Genomic DNA, 15,396 nt, shown 5'->3' with positions numbered 1-15,396 from the left:
TTAATCAGTGAAATAACAGCACTGAAAACTTTCACTGCAAACTAAGGAGTGAAAATATCAACTTTAAGAACTACTTTAAAATTCAATTGTAGATACTTCTTTTGTCAAAATCGACTACGTTAATTTTGAAAAAGAATATTATGTTCAAATAATAATTGTATCTCAAAAACAATTGCCTATGGTTTCTTAGATAGTTTCCTAGATATTTATTACACAAGTAACCGTTTATAACAATACTTAAGTGAAAAACTACAGAAACAAGCTTAATAGCCAAAAGTTTAAACATAAACAACACAAAACTCCACAAACAGGACTGTGCATAAAATTATACAATAAGATAACAACCAAAAATACTAGGTATGTTTATCAAGGATTGTTAAAAAATAGACAAAAACTAATGTTCGAACATAAATGTGATGTTATATTATTTATTTTTAATAATATCTTTTAAAAATGTCTGACTTCTGAATACGAACTTTCTAGAAAATTCACACAACAATTAGCGTATACACTAAACAAAAAAAAACACGTCAACGAAGCATGGTCTTCATTCCAATTTGGAAACGACCCGTCTACAAGCAGATAAGAATGATTTCTGGCGGTGAAGTTGATTTAATACCCATGTATCATGAAATAAACTCTAAAACTTAGAACATTGCTTTTAAGGAACATAAATTCAATGATAAAAATTAAATGATGATTGTTTATATAATGTTAGCGCTAAAACAGGAGAAAAGAATAAATCCTAAACAAAATCTTGGATAACCTTTATTCGCAAGCCGGTGTTGGAATGACAGTCTGCGTCATCGACCATCGGAACTTCGCGTGAGGGGTTCCCACGGGTGCCTTGGTAGCAAAGATGTATTAATTAAGGGGTTGGGGATATTGATTTTTTTTAAATTCCAATACATCTCAGAAAATAAGCGGAAAAGAAACAGAAATTTTGTTAATTTCAGAGTTCAGTGTTTTTATTAAACGTATTTAATTTCATAACATGTTTTATAACACTCGTGAAAACATACGACCTCACACTGAAATCACCAAATATTTTCTACATGTTTCCAAATAAATACAGGATGGACATTTTGCTAGCATTAGGTCTTCTGAACATCTAATATTTACCGAGAAGGTCGACAAAAGAATGTTGTTTAATATTCTCCCAAATTATCCAATTCACATACCCCAGTGTGTAAACCATGTGATAAAATACGCCAAAAATGCTACGTCGGAATGCATCATCTTTTAGATAAAGCTTCGATTGAAGATAAAGAAACAAAGATAAATTATCTTTTTATTGACAATTTTAAATAAAACAAAGGGCAGTCTATGTCGCTTAAAGAGCCCCGCCTTCGTTTTATAACCGGAGTTTAATAAAGTGATTTTTTTCCTCAAACACTTCGACAAACCTGTTTTCAAAAAATTGTTTTGACAGCACTCCATCAGGCAGCGATTTTGTGGAAAGGTTGTCGAAGTGGTTTATGAAACTTAAATTTCAACCAAACTCTGGTGAAAGACCAAAGACGGGACTCTGTATGCGTCGTTGACTGCGCTATGATTCATTTAAAAAGGTAAAGAAATTGTAAAGTTATCTTTGTGTTAAAGTCTTCATTCGATGCAAAATACTGCCTTCAAACGACGCGTTTATGACGCAATCTATTACGTGGTATGCACACACTGAACCCTTGAGTAATAATCTGTCATTGTTGCGAAGTTGCTATGGTCCCCGATATTTCGATGTGTTTGTATAGACTTAAATAAAGTGCTTGCTTGAATGTTAACCGCTTTTTACAAAAGAAAATCGTTCACGTAATTCGATAATAAGAATACTTTCAACGACTGCAACGTCGGTCCACCAAGTCATTGCAAGTAAATGACGCATTACAAGAAGAGTGGGTTTGATAGCTGTGGCAAAGAGGTGGCAAGGGGTTCGGGTAAATGTTGACTTTATTTGTTAAGAACGTGGAAATCCGATGACTGATACTCTTAATATTGTACTCGGATATTGACACAGACATATTCTGTAATTGGTAGCGGTTTTCAGCAAATATTTGTGGACAAACCTTACACGTTTGTTAATGTGAATAACAGATTTTTAAATGTGACAGTGGGCGAATATGTTTCATATTGCCTGAGATGACACGTTCTATATTTCTAACGGATTTTGAAAGCAAATAAAGTGGGGTGTTTTGATTGATTTCTTCTGTTGTTTGAAGATCGTGCTTGTAATGTTTTAGAAACAAGTTTAATATTACCACACGAGGAGACATCTTAACCATATACAAGACGGGACCTATGCTTACTTGGGACCTCATCAATATACTTGAAACTATTAGGACAGACCCAGTAGTAAAAAAACGCTGTTAAAGATACAGACGGTTTGTTGACCTTTTTTTTAAATTGTGAAACATATTTATAGTGATTCTACTATACCATGTAATTATGATTTGTGCAGATTTGACATTTTTTTAAAACTGGAAAATCATTTATTAATAATTGTTAATGCATATTTCACTGTTTTAAAATAGCACAATAAAATATACAGGGACAAATCTGGTTAAGTAATACCACAACTAAGGACGCAATTCTATACCAGACACTGAACCAGACACACGCAGCGTCCAAACAACACATATGTTGTTTTATAATATGAAAGCATTACCGTAACATTTCTATAAATCTTTGATAAACAACTGACCTTACGACAGGATTTGATTGACAGGTCCTATCAGCCAATCAGAATGCAGGGCTGATAAGCCGTGTTGCTATCCGCCATTTTGTCCGTCAAACTGACCAGAGTCCGTCATATACATGCGCTGGCAATTCCTCGCCTTTTTAAGTATTATGGTAAAAAGGTGTTGTCATGGCACTTGTAATTCGGATACAAGGTAGCCAGGCCGACTAAAGATGGCTTCCAATTCGTTCCGTATTCGAAACCAGCGAGTTATTTAGAAAAATGCAAGTGCTGTATCAGACTCTGTGGAAGACCTCATCAACAGCTGAACTTGGAAATTTTGAAAGTTCGTTCAAAGGCGAAACATCTATACGTCTGTACAAAAGTATTTTTTTGAACAAAACTACTTATTTCAATCCGCTCAAAATTTATTTAATACTGAAATTGTCCGTGCATGACCAAAATAAGTGTTACTATTTTTAAACTATAAACATCCTGCATTTATACTTTGGCTTGTGTTGTCAAATCGGCATTAATGGCCATTTAATATCAGGTTCAACATGGACACGATTGATTTCATTCAAGATAGAGGTATTTTTGTTGATACCGTTATGTAGTTTTTATAAACTGCTTTGCTTTCAAAGTAAATCAGGAAATATCGTACAACTAAATTTTTGTCCGAACCATCGCATGCTTCCGAATCTCATCTACTCGTATGGATCCTATGTAAACAATGGCTTTTGTAGCTGTCATTCCGACACATTTCATAGATTTCTTATTTTCATATCAGCACTTTGTCGACGGGAAATCCAATCAAGAAAACCCTGACCCTCAAGCAGCTACTGTATTTGACCAGCTCACACCAGCTAGGCCTCCTCCAAAACTCAGATAAATATATGAGCCACCAAAAAAATACGAGAACAGATTGGTCTGAATCGTTAAGGTATTATTTTCTGTATAAAACAATTTATTTCACTGTACATTTAAATCAATGATTATGTTCATTAGAACTTGATTCTGCCAAACATGTGCTGTAAAGACTTAGACTTATTATGAATAAAGAACAAGTCAAACATGTACATATTTTCATTGCTATTCTTATATTTTGGGCCATTTACGTAAATCTACAATATTTAATGATCATCCAATGTTCAGAGTCCGGATCACATGCACACTCGATTAATAGTATTCTTAAAGTTGCACTCTCACAGAATTCTAGTTTGACACTTTTTGTCTCAAAATCGGCTTATTTTGGCATTCTTTAAATTAAGACCTAATATATAAATCACAAAGCAAACTTCTCCGAGCCAAAATATGATAAATGCAATCAAATCCTGTGTAAGTTGTCAAAGTGATCAATCTGTGAAAGTGCAGCTTTAACAGTGAAAAATAACTTCTGCTAATGCTATATATTTTAAAATATATTTGCCATTGCAATAAAGAGATATTCACCTACAATATCATACATAAACACCAAAGAAATATCAAAGTTTAAGTAATGTTTGCAAAACAACAATGTATTTAATAAATCTGATATTAAATATGCAACAACTGGTGTTATAATCCAGAACTGAAGCTAACATCATAGAGGTACATCCTTCCAAGAATCCATCAAAACAACATGCTGAACAACTTCAAGAACTCTCTTCAAAAGACCACACTTTCCTGAAATAAATAAAAGATGCCAATATTAAAATAAATCAGTTACATGTATTGTTAAATAATTTAATACTAGCTGTAAATGCTACTGCCTTTGATGTTTGCTTCCTACATGTATATCATAATGAAATATTGACAAGATAATAGCTAATGTTTTGTGGTTGTTGTTTTTCTCTGGACAAATAGTCCATTACTTTTGTACAGCAAAGTAAAACTAAATGTTATAAAAAGCTTTAAAATAGGTCCTACCGATTACTTGTAAAACTTGTCATCACTGGATTTCTCTTGCGGTTGACATTGCCTGGACTGGCAAATATCGTGGGGGGGGCTGTTTCCGGTCTTATGCTAGGTCCCCTGTTGCGGTAGGCTTGTTGAAGACAATAATAAGCCAATAAGGGGACTTCCTTATCTCCATTAATCAGAATACTTTAATGGTGTCAACGGTAAATAGCAGGAGACCCTCCACCAGCCTTAACCGGTAAATGGGGGGAGGGTAGTGTGTGTGGGTTAGAACCAGCTGCCCGGTCAGCTTAGTTGGTTAGAGCGCCGGGCTAGTGTTCTGGTGGTTGTGAGTTCGAGTCCCACACCAGGGGCAATTTTCCTCCCAGGTCTACTTTTACAGCCAGAGTGTGTGAACATGTTCCACAATTTCTGTAAGAACAAAAATCAAAGCATGTGAATGTTTGAGCAATGCAAAAGTTACAGATTGGTATCACCCACGATTGTCACTTGTCAACTATTACATTATTATCAATCGCTTAGAACTGAAACTTTTTATGCATAACTCCAATAAACCATTTCTGCTCATACTATAGAATACAAGGTTATACTGTATAGCTGGCATGTAACTGTTATTTAATGTCACTTCCGGGTTCCCCATTCGGGCCATTTATGATTTACTCATATTGTGCGATGATTTAATCTTTAATTCAACAATACTGTAAGAAGGACCGGTGTTATTAAAAGTTAAACTTACCCGTGTTTGCATTTACAGTATGCGTCACACACACGCTTTTCCTTTGTATCGATGTCAATGTTGACAACATGGCGGCTATCCGATTTTCTCTGACTTGGATAGATTTCACCCCGTCAATGTTGGATATCGTCATTTTCTAAAGATATATCGAGCCTTCCGATGTAGCAGCCAGTTACAAATTCCTTTGACTTCTATTTTTTTCGCATTGTAATGTCACATTTATGATAATTTGTCAGGAATATCGGAAAGCGAAACGACGGGAGACGCCAATACTTCCTCGTTTGTTTGACGGACATAGACAGAGTTCGCTCCCTTGATATCAGGGGGCGTGGCTTAGAAGCCGCTGTCGTAAGGTCAACTAACTTAAGACAACAAATTAGATACTATGAACCAGGAGCGACATCCGCAAAATCTTGTACTATTTAATACAGTAGAATGCTGTACATGCAACTGAGCCTACGACGTGATTATTATTTAAACGGCTGTTTTAGTAAAACTGCAACGCAAGATAAATTTATATGTTGTGGACACTGCGTGTTGCTCTCGATCTGTCTCTTTTGCCTTGTATAATGTCATGAGCCCTCTAAGCGGTTATGCAAATGAAATTTGATTATGGCTGAATGGGATCATTAGTGGCACTTTATTCGCTCAAAGCACTTTACTGGTCATTACGGTTTATTGTGAGTTACATATACGTTATAACCGAGTTTTTATAATATTCATAGTGTTTTTGGTATTTGTCATAATTGTTATTTCACAGTGCCTGAAAGACTAAGTCTATGAAAGACTATGGTCAAGACAAAGACGGATCACTAGATAAATACAATTAATCCTGTTGATTCGTCTTAAATTTGTGGCGGCTAATCGTAACGGAAGTGCATTGTTTGATGGCTGTCATGTGTCTCAACTGGTGCAGTTTGGGTAATATTTGTTTGCTTTAAAATATCACTTGTACTTTCCACACTGACGACATTGCAATGGTAGGTCAATCTTAAACTTAAATATGCAGTGATAAAGAGATGGCATGTGTGTTTTTTACTTCGTGGCCACGACTTGATACTCGTTCCCACGAATAAGTATGTCATGGCAACAACCCTCATTATCGTTCCCTTGACTTAGTTATCTCCTAGCTACGACTTACTTTTTCGTTCCCACGACTTTGTATGGTGTGTCCTCGACTAAGAGATGACTTAGTCGTAGGATAAAGATAGTTAGTCGTAGCCACGAGATTATAAATCAACAACACATACACATGTAAAATGCCACTGTTAACATTTCACTTCTTCAAAAAGCCAAAAGACAAAGGTATAGAAGCTTCAACAAAAAAGTCACAATGCAATACATGCGGGTAGAATAAACAAATAGCGGTAGGTATTTGGGTCAACGTCTTAAAAACGATCATTTAAAACAAGAAAAAACATAATTAAATGAAATTTTGTGATATTATAATAAACCATGTCGTTATATGTTTGCTTGTACATATGCACTGTGTTGTTTATGGAGTTTTGTGCTGTTGTTCCGTGTTTCTTGTTTGTGATTTTTTGTTTTTGTGTTCTATGTTTTTGGCATTTACCCTGTGCCATTAAATGGGGTTTATGTTTAAATATTTGACTACTGAGCTTGATTCTGTAGTTGTTCACATAAATATTAAGATTCTTATGGAATATGGCGCTTTGATATCTACCTTGCTTACAAAATAAATAACCTAAATAATAAATCTAAAAAAGGCATTCAAGCCTATAAATACCTTAAACATAGACATCTTAACGACACTTAGCTGATAGATAGTAAAGATACCAGATCTAGTCCGTTGGGACACAGTTAATGTCAACAGCACCTGTAAAACAAGATAATGCTCAAAGACCGGATCCATGAAATATAGATGATGCGTTACAAATGAACGTCCATGGTCACGTAAGGATATACTAACTAAACAAACAATCTGGTCCTTTAAGGAATCGCAACCACAAATCAGCCAGCTCTATGATAGCTTCCTCATTAACACTAATGTTAAACAATGATGCCTGGTGACCCTACACAATTCTGTTATCAATCGAAAGGAAATTGCGCACTCACATGAGTACTAACATGTTCAATAAGTGATGAAAATACAATTCGTATATATGCTCTTAACTTCAACTGAAATTGGTTGTAAAGCGACATATTTGCAATATTTCAAGGCTGAATAATATTGAGTTACTTTACTTTATACTTAGGTATACTTATTGTATGTTCATTTCATGCACATAGATCCTGTTTAAAAGATGCTTAATATGGGGTCAAAAGGTATACAATTGTTTTTAGATATTATTGAGTTGGATTTCAAAGAGTAAAGTTAAAATAGATTTTGATCTCAGCCAAGCCATTTCTATATGATCCATTTTCAACCACGTTTGCAATCAATTATGTGTTTTCTTTATTCAAGAGATGTATCCGTTTGAAGATATGATCTAAGAACACTCTCATCGCTTATTTTTAGAATGTCAACTGAATACTGATCAAAGACAAGATTGATAAAATATTTATTCATTTCACATAAACTGCCATGGTCACGTAAGCATGTACGAATAAAATACCAATTTAGTAACTTAACATCTTTTATAACTTGAAGAAAAATAAGCAGGTGTTACACTGAATAGTTATGTTTTATCCTTTGTCTCAACGGAGAAGAAGTATTGTTTTCAGTGGGATGTCCTACGATATGGCATTCAAATACCAGAAAAAAAATCAGGGGAAATTTCGAATAAGAATAACAACTACTCAAATGAAACAACAAGGGCTTACATCTTTTTATAATAGTTTCAAACTCATATAACATCTTTCGAACACACAACTACTTGAGTGTTTTTTTCGGCAAGTTATTTTAGGTGTTACGACTTGGCATTTTCTATTAACATTCTTACACAGTGCAGGTAGGTGCCGCTATTGTCAGGACTGTTGCCAGGCAGAGGCTGGGATTGGTTACCTTTAGGTAGGGAATGAATGACCCAATCATTGGATCAACAATGCATTTGAACGCAACTGTTTCTGAAAATATCAGCAAATTATAGTAGTACTTAAATTAGATGATAAATATAATACCTCCTCTAAGCAATACTTTCTAAAGATTTATCCTTTCAAGCTAGATTAATTATAACATTTTTACGAACTACACATCAATGAACCATGCTGTTATTCCCATGTATGTAATGCTACTTACAATTTTGCTATTTAAATGTATATGATTATCCTTTAAGTTATACTCTTGAAAGAAATAACCATTTTACAGTGGTATGTCAACCATCGTAACCGTGTGCGTGCGGATTGCCAGTACAGCCGTGAAAACGCGTTGATGTTATCACTGTTTTCAGTGCTCTATTCCATCCTATTTTTTGTAATTATATGCATGGAATTAATAAGTAACAGCTTTTGTAAATACTTTTTTTAATACTTGTACCTACTTTAAGCTATGAGCTTTTATTTCTAGGTCACAAGCTCATTGTTATGTTTTGATATGTTATTTATGTTTGTTGTTCATGTTGGAAAATAAAATGTTTAGCTCATGTTTCTTGTTATCATAATTATACACGCTTCAATAAAAAAATATTATATTTTGTATCTTGAAGCCCTTTGTTTTTAAACGTGCTGAGTTGAAGCACCGATTCACTGGATATTACTTTCTTTGGTTGAACCAGTATTGAAAACACCAACACCCAAGTCCTACTCTTTTAATGCCGAGCGGTAGGCAAGGCAGCTACTGGTACCACATTGTATCGACTTTCGGTTTGAAGCGGCCAGAGCTTGAACCCGAGACCCTCCACACCCGAAGCGAAAGCTTAACCACCGGGCTATTCGGGCGGTGGTCACGGCTGGTTTGGTTACGCAACCAACTGTTTTATTACATGTCTTTTATACAAGATCATACAAGCAACCGTGACTTAACGGGGTAAGTTTGTTTTGTTTATTAATCGTCTAGCTAAATCATATTTTTTATCATTATCTTTTACTCCGAAATCACAATTACTTTAATAACAGTATGTAAGTTAAAGCATTGATCTTAAACACTGAATGAAAACAGCATAATGAACATTCTTAGTATAAGATTGGTCTTGACAATGCAAGTTAAATCATTCATCTTAAACACTTTATAAAAGAAGCATAACGGTCATTCTTAGTTGGATGTTGTTCTCGACAATGCGTGTAAGATCATTGGTTTTTTGATTACTGAATGGAAGCAGCATAACCGCCATTCGGAGTATAATATTTGTCTCGGCAATGCAAGTTAGATCATTGATCTTATTTACTGAATGGTAGCAGCATAACCGCCATTCGGAGTATTATAATTGTCTCGGCAATGCAAGTAAGATCATTGATCTTTTACACTGAATGAAATCAGCATAATGGTCATTCTAATGTTGGTCTTTATAATGTGAGCATATCATGGATTTTGAACAATGAGTGGAACCATCATAGCCCCCATTCTTAGTATGATGTTGACCTCGACAATGCAAGCAATAGCGTTGCTTTATACGCTGAATGAAACGGAACGTTTTGGCCATTTTGAGTAGAAGTTGATTTTGATTAGCAATGTATGTTACTGACTGCACTAAAGCTGTACCCCGGTATAATAATGTTACTGCCTGTACGTAAGCGGCAATCCCAGTAAGTTGCAATATATGTCACTTTACGAAAGCGATAACCCGAACTTATATTATAAATTGTGATGACTTTACGCCATTGTTGAATCCCTTACTTGGTAACTGTGCACAATTGTTGGACTCCTAACTGATTACCCCTGTGTCATACATATGATGCTATTTACGTTCTTTTGCAACGAGAAGTGTGGCAATCTCCTACGCAGTGATCTCCCGTGACAAGCAGAATTGATCTCTGCCACCATGAGCGAGTGAAATCTCCTACGCAGTGATCTCCCCTGACAAGCAGAATAGTTCCCTGCCACTATGAGCAAGTACAATATCCTACGCAGAGAATTCACATGATGAGCGGAATATATAGTTGCCACTATGAGTGAGTATAGCTGGATATTAGTCATATAAAAGTTTATTTTTATAAATGTTATTTCTTCTCCCTTTTTTGATAGTTTTTATCAAAGTCCAGCTGTTTATGTTGCATTGATGTTACAATACAAAAAAACATATTTTAAAATATGGTGAATGCACAATCTTACTAATATGATATTTAAAGTATCTGTGATCACGTGATTTGCATGATGGCATTGATTACTGTAATGCAAAGGAAGTAACATTTCGTGGTGTTTCGGCATGTGGTTTTGGTATCATTATTCAACTCCTTGTTAAATACTTTGTGATGTGTTAAGTCGTCCCTGAATTAGATTAGTAACATTTAAATAGCATCGATTGATAATAAGGTTCTTGAGTCATTGCGTCAAGGCTGAATGGCGGAACATAAAACTTCTTTAGAACTATGTTGTGTTCCATTTAAATGAAATTTAAATTATAGCTCAATAGCGATTTAATTGTTATATAAACTGTTGTTTTTTTCGAATATATGAACTTGGTACTTATACGATAATGTGCTTGTATGGGAATCTAAAGTATAGAAGGGAGTATGTGGATTAATCTTTGCATACATCTTGATACATGATCTTGATGAGTTTAGCTTGAAATGTGAGAACATACTTATCTTTACAGACATGTTTACCATTCCATTCAATATGTGTGACAATAAAGCAACATGAAACTGTTTTATATAATTATGTTAGTAGTGTGCTTATAAGCACTATTAAGCAAACCATTATCATAAATGTTGCACTCAGCCTTAACAAACAGAAACGAGCCTGTATGGTTTGCCGTCCACTTTGTCTACCAAGATGACCACTTGACCTAAGCAGGATTAGCTGATGTTTTACTGGGAAAAACGGTCATGATTTGGTATTGATAGCCTTGATCGCCATCACTAACTCATGAACTAGTAAATATATTGAACACAAATTCATGTAAATTAAACCACGGGCCGTATTTTGTAACATCTTATTTTAAATGTTCCTTTCACGGTACAAATGAGATTTAGAAAAAAATCAAAGAGATTGCAATGTTTCGATAATCAGGGAATCTGTAAAGTATTAAAATGCACTCAGTATTACATTTCAATAAAAAGATACTTATTTGTGGTTTTACGAAAGCAAAAAGTTTATTTGGATGATCATAAAGATTGTTTTCTATGTCTGACCCAGATAGTGAGAACATTTTTAAGCTACTTGAATACAATCACACATATTCATACTATTGTATAGCCTTAATCTTACTTATTTTTTTTAATGAAATACATACTCATTTTCTCTTCATGGCATTTTCTTTACTAAATCTCCAATTGTTTGATTAACTTTAATCTTCATAATGTCATATGCATATCCGCCTAGATGCTCAATAGTATTACAAATATACCGATAATTATACAGGATGCTCTCATATGAATACTAATCTATGTGCTTAATATTGTTGCGATGTATATTGCCAATGCATTAAATGTTGCAGTTGTTGGTGGTTAACATCATGGCTAATATTACAAAATAATACCAACACAAGTATAGTGCACTTAGCTCAAGACTGTTAAAATGACCTTATATGTTCGAGTAATTTGGGCCAGAATTAACACAGCAAGACAACAAACCCTACTTAATTTGCGGAAGCAGACCACCTGTAGTCACACAATATACTTTGGCCTAATGTCCGATGGTGCATTCACATTTTTGCCACAACATGATGGAACAGTGTACAATTAAGGCTGATAGGTTGTCCTGGTCGATCCCGTAAGTGGAATTTTGTGTATTTACTAGACCTACAGCTGGACATTGACAAATGCATACTGTCGTTCGAGTCATTAACCATAATACAGTTCGCTCTGGTATGTAAACCTTACGTTTTCGTATATCGTATTGTGATGCGTATTTTGTGTTCACATGCCACAGTAAGAAACATTTACAGCAGCAATAGCCAAGCTAGCTAGGCGTGTATTACAATTGTACAATAAGGCTTGATATTTCCACATGTTTCGCGAAAATCGACCATGACGAACCTTACCCTTACTTTGAACGACCTTATATTTGATGATTTTATATCTTGATTTTCAGTAGTTTTGAAGTTTGACCATTTCCAATTTCCTCGGAGGGCCAATTATTTTCTCAATATTTATACACAATTTGATTTTAGTTCATTTTTTTCATTCTAAAATTGTTCAAACAAGCGGACATTTTGTAATTTCATATTTTGATTTTCAATGTTTTTCTATATTGACCATTTCAAATCTGTGTGGTCAACCGAACATTTTCGATCAATTTTTGTTTTGATTTTGTCCATTTCAAATTCGTTTGGAAGACTGAACATTTGATGCATTTAAAAACTGATTGTGAATGTGTTTTTTGTGTGTGTTTTTTTCTCAATTTGGACTGATTCAAATGTGTTAGGGTGATCGAACATTTTGTGTGCTCATATTTTGATTTTCAATTGTTTTGAACATAAGACAATTTGTTTGGTTGTCCGAACAGTTTCTAACAATTTATGTTTTGGTTTTAGTTTAAATTTTGTCCATTTCAAATTTGTAATGACGACCAAATATTTCATGATTTCATATTGTTAATTCAATGGGTATGAATTTTGTTCTGACCACCAAACATTGTTTTTGATGAAAAATTGTATGAAAAACACAACAACCTTGTTTTGTTGCTGTTATTGCTACAATTATTAATGAAAAATGCTTAAGAAGGACATTAAATATGCAGAATAGTTGTCTGTGAATTGGGATCAATCGGACAATCCCTCTTTTAAATGGACGAGCTTGTAAATTGATTCTCAAAAATGCACCTACAAATACCAAATCAGTTGGAATCCAATTTTGACGATCTACAGAAAAAAAAAGACTGCGGCCGTGGTAGCACGTTCAATATACTGTAGATCGTCAAATCGTCAAAATTAAACTCTGACCTATGTATAGCAGTCAAATATATAGACTCGCACACATGCTAGTTTTTATATAGAATATATGTACTGTGTTGTTTGTGGAGTTTTGTACTGTTGTTCCATGTTTTTTGTTTGTGATTGTTTGTTGTTGTGTTACGTCCTTGGCGTTTACGCTGTACCATTAAACGGGGTTCATGTTTAAAATTTGGCTAATGAAGTTGTTTCTCTAGTTTGTCATATAAATATTCATACAGACATGTTTTTAACCAGTGCACTATGACCTAATTTTCTGTAATCGTGTCCTTTCTTTATCGATAGGATAGGATTATTTGATAATTTCTGGTATTTTACTTCACGACAATATTATTATGGTATAAATTGGTGTTCAGAGTGACATAAAATTACATAGAAATGTCAAATAGTTTTTGCTTAATGAAAATTAAGTGGCTCATTTAAATGTTACCACCATTACGAACAAAAACAAATGTTAACTGATTTTACGTTAATGTCACTAGTGACTGAAATTGAGAACCAAGAACCCTACAGTGGACAAAACCTACATTAAAAACACAAACTAAGAGCGTTATGTTGAAATGGCCTAATGTTATCTTTTGATTCATGATCGGTTGTCTTTTATCTGTATCTTTTTGATAACTTTCTTGCATTAAAGACTAGCATAGAGAGGTCAACCCATGGTTAAAACCATGCTTGTGTCAATGGTTTGAAATAAATATATTATAGCTATATACTATGTGTTCATAAAAACTATGAAACGAATTACACATTGTGCACTAGTAGCAACGGGCGGTGTTGACTGCTGATCTTATCTACCCTTGCCTTCAAGACCATAAACGGTCTCGGTGCTTTTTACCTTTTGCCTTCGAATACAACCCATTTCTTAAACATGCAGCAGTAAAAGTTGCAATGGCGGGTGCTGAGCTTATCGACTCTAGCATTTGGATTAGATTAGTTCAATTTGGCAAGCACGCAGCAGGTCAAGTCGCAAAGTGGGTGCTGAAGTAATTTATCCTAACCATAGTATTATACCCCTTCGGCGGACACGCATCAGTTAAAGTAGCAAAGACGGATGCAGAGCATATTGTAACTAAATAATATGTGACGTCAACCATTCTGCCGTGAAAACACAACAACACAAGAGCCGTTATCTTACGTCGTGTTACTCAAATATAACTTATTAAATTTAGGAACCTGTTAAGACATCAAACACACAATTTACAATACGTTTCGGTACGTAATAATAGCACAACAAACTGTAGCAAAAGCAAGTGGGTAGCGTTCAATACCACATAGATTAATGGTTAAGAGTCAAAGAAGACGTTTGCACGGTATTATTACAACTTAAAATACTTCAATGTTAGCATTTCCGTTTTTGAACAGTCAGTAAAATAAATTGCAGCCTACTTGAAGTTAAATCGTCGAGTATAGGGCATTCGATCTCACTCGTTATTAAGCATTATCATTCAACAAGAAAACACACCATATGGGAGCCAATATTATACCCATAATGACCATAATGTTATTTTTATATAGTTTATAAAATTAAGCAATGATTTGCCTTGTAGTAGTAATAACACATGAAATTGATCGCCTTCTATACTATAAATCATTCAATGTCACTGTAGTTATAAAAATAAAGAAATAAAACAATATTTACCTCGTAGTGTCGCGATGCTTTGAATGGTCTTGTGCTATGTCAGACACGTAATAAAAGGCAGGATTTGATCTGTTACATATTCATTGTTGACCTTTTTGAGTTTTCACAAATCGGTACAGATTTTCAGTCACCCGTAAGGTATATACATTCAAATTTGTTCCAATGATAAAAAAAAACAATAATTAAATAATTTATGTATTAATGTATTTACTTATTTAATTATGATATTTTATCATTCGAACAAATATGAATTTATATATAAATACTTATGTGAAAAACTACAGAAACAAGCTCAGTAGCCAAAAGTTTAAACATAAACCCCGTTTAATGACACAGGGTAAACGCCAAAGACATAGGACAAAAAACACAAACAAGAAACATGGAACAACATCACAAAACTCCACAAGAAACACAGTGCATATAAACTATATAAAAAACTAGGTGTGTTGATCAAGGATTGTTAGTTACCGCCTTGGAACGGTATATCTATATATATATA

The 15,396-nt window shown here is 34.3% G+C and overlaps 1 long non-coding RNA gene across 1 annotated transcript; it reads right to left on the bottom strand.

Annotated features, from left to right (window-relative positions):
* Nucleotides 1-4,074: 4,074 nt before the first annotated feature.
* Nucleotides 4,075-5,587, bottom strand: LOC128203260 (uncharacterized). The gene is made up of 3 exons (XR_008255903.1): nt 5,307-5,587; nt 4,580-4,981; nt 4,075-4,336 (listed from the first exon to the last, which is right to left on the bottom strand). It is a non-coding gene; the product is annotated as an uncharacterized LOC128203260 (long non-coding RNA).
* Nucleotides 5,588-15,396: the final 9,809 nt, after the last annotated feature.

Source organism: Mya arenaria, chromosome 9 (assembly GCF_026914265.1).
Source record: "Mya arenaria isolate MELC-2E11 chromosome 9, ASM2691426v1".
Classification (NCBI taxonomy): Eukaryota; Metazoa; Mollusca; class Bivalvia; order Myida; family Myidae; genus Mya; species Mya arenaria.
This window is presented reverse-complemented; position numbering and strand designations above follow the sequence as displayed.